We start from the raw sequence: 6,055 nt of genomic DNA, 5'->3' as shown, positions 1-6,055 counted from the left end.
CGGGGGAATACGGTGGCGGCAGTGTGGGCCGTACCGCGACTGTGATCGCGCGCATTCGAGTACGCTACCCGCCCGCATTTGTCTGCTCTGACGGTACGCCTTAATTTTTTTGATCATGACTATGAACAGAGGCAATAGTATAAGTAAGGTACTAGATTGAAAAGCTTGATTATATCACTATTGTATACAATACTTTTTCTATGAATCAACAAAAATAATACTTGTAACTAGTAGAATCATACAAACAAACCAAACCAAAAGTATACAGCAGGGGTCACCAAATGGCGGACCGCGGTCCGGATGCGGACCGCCGACCTATATAATGTTAATACATATTTAATAAACTCAAGTAGAAATGGACCGCGATGGTCACATTATTTAAAAAAATCTGACCCCTGAAGAAACTAATTGGTGACCCCTGGTATACAGCTAAGATACGGGAGCAGCCGCGATACCTTCATAATACTGGTACGCGCCCCGGCCGCCGCGTTGGTTGGTCAATGACACCTTCTCGTAACTCATGAGGCCCTGGTACTTGCTCCGCGCTAAATTCAATTTTTAGACAGTTGTTTTCCCGATTTTGGCCACCGTAGCCTATGGAGACTAACAAGCAACACTAAGTGGTTTTCGTAGTTTATGGATGTTGCTATATTAAGGGTGTCACATGCGCGTTTCTGATTTATTACCCAATTGTTTCTACTATACAACCTAAAATTAATAATTAATTTGAGCTATGGTTTTGTTTCGCCCTCTTGACCGCGGCGAGCTGTAATTGGTCATTTTCATTATAGTTGACTAAACTGTATCGAAATGAATATTATAGTTGAGTTGGGAGCCCGTACATTAAAAATACCCATTTTCAGTTTGGTATAAGAAATCTTAATTCAAAAATTACAGTCGTACAGTAGAAAAAAGATATAGTGTCTCAATAACGACTCCTCAAACCCGGACTTGTCAATCTTCATAATACCTACCAAATACCTACTTGCCCATGCTTCCCTAAAACCTTTTTACTAAATTTATACGTAAGGATGAGCATTTACTTTACTTTAACCGCTAACAATAAAGCGTTCCGAACATGCAGAAACCGGAGGATTTTTTTCTGTATCGAATTTATATTATTTTTAATGACTGCCATTTCCTAATGTTAATATTTAAAAAGCGTTTGATTTATACTTTATTTATGAATTGATAGAACATTTCATTATATTATAATAAATAGAAACGTAGTGCTACTCATAATATGCAAATAATATTTAACTAAAAATAAAAGTGACAACCCTAAGCGCCAACGCAAGAGTAGGCAAATAACTTGCCGAGCGGCCTTAGATTCACTACTGTTCTTAGTGTACTGTGGCAATTTTTACTCATTTTTGAACTGGCCATAGTAAGTACTCAGGTGTGGGATTGGGACTGAGTTATTTCCCGTCTCTTATCCAGAGAACTGATTTCAAAATATAAAACAAATCAAGGACCATTTACAGGGCTTTAACTTTTTACCTGCATCGCAAATTTCACCAGTTAACATGGCAGTTGTTTAGCCGAAAAGGTGACAAAGAGACAAACAGAATTACTTTCACCATTATAATATTAGTACAGTTGTAATATGATTTATAGACATAAAGCTGATTATTTTTGACCGGTATTATTAATATTTGTCTTGGCACCGACTTCAAACATATCAGTTGGTAACGCATATACTTAAAAACGGATAATATTTTATTTTATCCTTTTTGAAGTCGGTTTACTTTTTTTTTCCCTCATTTCCTTATGAATTCCATCATCAGATTAGAACCAACAACATTATGGGAACACCTTGGAGAACTTCGTTCAAACAAAAAAGGAATTACTAAAATCGGACCACGGGTTCTGGAGTAGGTAATGTACATTTATAAAATCATCATCATTATCATCAACAATCATCATCATCAGGTCCACTCCATCAAATTAGTGGTTTTCAAGAGGATTTTTTTTTGACATTTTTTACACAAATTGACTAAGCCCTACGGTAAGCTCAAGAAAGCTTGTGTTGTGGGTACTCAGACAACGATATATATAATATATAAATACTTAAATACATAGAAACCAACCATGACTCAGGAACAAATATCTGTATCATCATACAAATAAATGCCCTTACCAGGATTCGAACCCGGGACCATCGGCTTCATAGGCCAGACCGGTCGTCAAAAATGCTTGATTTGCTTAAGACAATACCCAAATCACCATACATGTGCCTTTAAAAATTGAGGAGTTCCCTCAATTCTTCATGGATCCCATCATCAGAACAGCACCAGATTAATGTGGGACGTCCTTGGAGGCAGTTCTTGAAGTAATCGCTGAACGTCCTACATTTTAAGATATCGTCATGATTATCATCAAAACAATCATCATCATCAGGTCAACTTCATCAAATTGGTGGTATTCGAGAGAAAATGCTCGAGTTGCTTAAGAAAACACCCAAATTACCATACATGTGCATTTAAAAATTGAGGAATTCCCTCAATTCCTCATGGATCCCATCATCAGAACAGCACCAGATTTATGTGGGACCACCTTGGAAGTACCTTCTAATGAACAAAAAAAAGAATTAGTCAAATCGGTCCACGGGTCTCGGAGTAATCGGTGAACATACATAAAAAAAAAACATAGCCACAACCGAATACAGAACCTCCTCCTTCTATGAAATTGAAGTCGGTTAAAAATTCGATGATATCTCCGAAATCAGTAGGTAATTATCGCTGAACATACACGGGGGTCAAAGGATCGATTTAGGTAATAGGTAGGTACTTATATTTGGTATGGAAATAGTTTGAGTCTCTGGAAAGGACATAGGATAGTTTTTATCACGATAATCATTATGTAATTACTAGTACGCAGGTGAAGCCGCAGGTTGAAGCAAAGTTATAGTTATAACTGTTATAAGTATTCATTTTTGGTAAGTACCATTGACCGCCGACCGGGGTGACTTTCAAATGCAGGGGCGACTTTAAAATTCTAGTTTTTAAGCCATAATATATATTTATGCGAGATTTAAATGAATATATAGTAATCTAACTAGTTACAGGAACATTTTTAGTAAATAATGAATAATGGTAATTCTATGGCCGTTTTAAATCTATCAAAGTAACCCCACATTTTCCAAAGTCACCCCGGTCTACGTTACAAGCTTTTATCGTTGTACTGGTAGGTAGGTACTTACTGTACTTTGCTTTCCACAGGTAACTAATAATCATCGAGACAATTCTAAAAACCTGAAACAATTCCTATGGCCATATCCTGTCTACATCATCAGATCAGCTCGATGGTACCATAATATTGCATTGTCACCCGACTTATGGCTCCTCTACACGATGGGCCAGCGCCGGCCACTCCAAGGGCCGCATTTATGCGTTAGAGGGAGCAAGTGATATTGCTATCTCATTCTACCGCATGGCTACGTCCCTTGGGGTGGCCGGCGCTGGCCCATCGTGTAGAGGGGCCATTAACATATGTATGCAAATTTTCAGCTTCATTGGAAGTCAAGAAGTGGATTAAATTTAACTTGCAAGATTTGACCCGCACAAACATAGTTACATAAGTACATAGGTACATTGCAAGTTAAATAAAAGCTAGTAAAAAGTAACGCTATGATGGCAACATTGTATCAACCCCGGATGCAGGATTAATCGGGATAGCCTATAATAAAAATAAATAAATAAAAAATATTTATTTTCAGACAATTACAGTCCATAGTTGTTAGTATTAACTTACAGGCTATGTTACGTTACATTACAATACACTAAGTTACATAAATGAAGTTATATAGCTAATATAATGGCCGGTGCGGTGGCTGTTTAAACGCGCTTGGCACACGCTACATTAAGGCTTCTCTTCACGTTGGGCCAACGCCAACGCCAACGAGGGACGCATTTATGCGTTAGAGGGAGCAAGTGATATTGCTATCTCATTCTACCGCATGGCTGCGTCCCTCGTTGGCGTTGGCGTTGGCCCAACGTGAAGAGGAGCCTTTACTCTATAACCACTTACAACTGGGAAACACTTTTACAGAGTATCCACTTACAAATCAATTCTGCATATGGTGCTATAGTTTACGGCACTAGTGCGATAATGAGCACATTACGTAACTAATATGTCGAAAATTTAAAGGGCCATGTAGGTAGGTACTGTAAAATGTTGTACGATACATGTCGTCAATACAAACGAACAGAAACATGGTACCCATAATTATGGCATTCGTTTAAGAATACGCGAATCCGCATGTAGGACTACACTCGCGATCAGTAACCGAATTTACATACAACATAAAAAATGTTGTTTAGTACTCAAAGGTTTCACTTATTATACGACTATACGGATGCTATACGGCAATAAAAATCAACGTAGGTATCCACAGTACTGACTACAAGCAAGAACTAATGTGTAAGGTCTTTAAAAACTCATTAGGTAAAAATAAATTCAACCCACAGATGTTACGCGAAACTATAAGGCCCCATTCGCACGACAGCTTAAAAAGCGTTGCGTTAAAACCCGACGTTGGCGCTTTTTTACCGTTTCCAATATTTGTGTTCATATGAACGCTTAAAAATCACTTGTGAGTCGTACTGCCACGTACGCATCTCAGCAAAGCCATACTTTATTTGCTATTACGACGTATTATTTGAATATAGCTTGAATATTTCAGGAATTTGTAAGCAAAAGTTGACATTTTTAAGGTGAAACTAATAATAATCTTGACGATTGACACCAAAAATTGACACTTGACAGCCAACTGACAGCAGCGCCGGCGCTTTTTTAACGCTTGTGAGAACAGATACACGGAGTTCCGTATGCTCTATTCAATTTGACGTCAACGCTCAACGCCGAAAATCGAACAGTGCTCGATAAAAAAGCGCCGCGCTTAAAAACCGCCTTCGTGTGAATACATACATGGTTATCCATTTGCGTCATTCAAACGCTTTTTTAACGCGCGTTGAAAAAGCTGCCGTGCGAACGGGGCCTAACTCAACAAGGCGCAATTGAATTCTAAAACGCCTAAGAAGAAAAAAATACCTACTTAACTATGTAGGTACTACAAATCGATGTAAATTTTACTTATTTACATATTTTCCTTTTAACTTGAAAGATAACGTTTTACTATTAGAAGTTTTTTTGTAAAGCGAACTAACGGTAGGGACACACTTATCCCAAGTACGCAACGTATGCAATGCATTATGTTTGTGGAGCCACTGTGCCAGCGCCGCACTTTTCTTTATCTGTGGCAGTACCTATATACTTACTGCCCTATAGAATCTGTGCTCTCTCTTCCCTGTCAAGAACTCTCTGAACCCTGAAATTTGTATGCTTATAGTAATCATACACACGTCATGCGTTTTGCGTTGCGTACCTATAACAAGTAGGTTCAGATTTCAGGGTTCAGGGTTCAGATTTCATAGTGCATTGCATACGTTGCGTAGGTACATGGGCTAAGTCTGTCCCTAGCTTAATACTAATTAGATAGAGACGCAGAAAATAGGTAAATGGAAATCTACCTACCTACCTATCTGCACAATGGGTACAAACGACCAATTGTATCTTAATAAGACTTTACCTGCCAAAAAATAGGGAGGTCGTCATGCTGGTGTTACCGCTCCACTCTGATGAACAGTTCTGAACACGGAAAAGTACATTTTTGTAATATTGATATTCTTGAAATTTGCAGTGCACAGTGTAATATTATACTTACTTAGGTAACGAAAAGCACGAGAATAAGCTATGCCCAAATTGACGACACTTATCAGCAAGCAATTTGCAACTTATTCGCGACGAAATAAAAATAGGTAAGACGAGAAGAAATAGGTAAGAAGATTTCCAGTTTTAACTGACATTTTTAAATTATGGCGGCGGTTGACAAAGGTGCCAGTCCACTCCTATGGCTCATATTAAAAGCCGTAACACACTATCCGAGATCCGCAATCCAGAAATCTAGACTTCCGTGATAAATATTGTGATCGTTCAATATTCTACACCAAACGATCAATAGATATCACGAAATGTGATAATGATAAATATCAGT

The sequence above is a fragment of the Cydia splendana genome, chromosome 4 (assembly GCF_910591565.1).
Source record: "Cydia splendana chromosome 4, ilCydSple1.2, whole genome shotgun sequence".
Lineage (NCBI taxonomy): Eukaryota > Metazoa > Arthropoda > Insecta > Lepidoptera > Tortricidae > Cydia > Cydia splendana.
The sequence above is the reverse complement of the archived record's forward strand: the minus strand, read 5'-3'. Positions refer to the sequence as shown.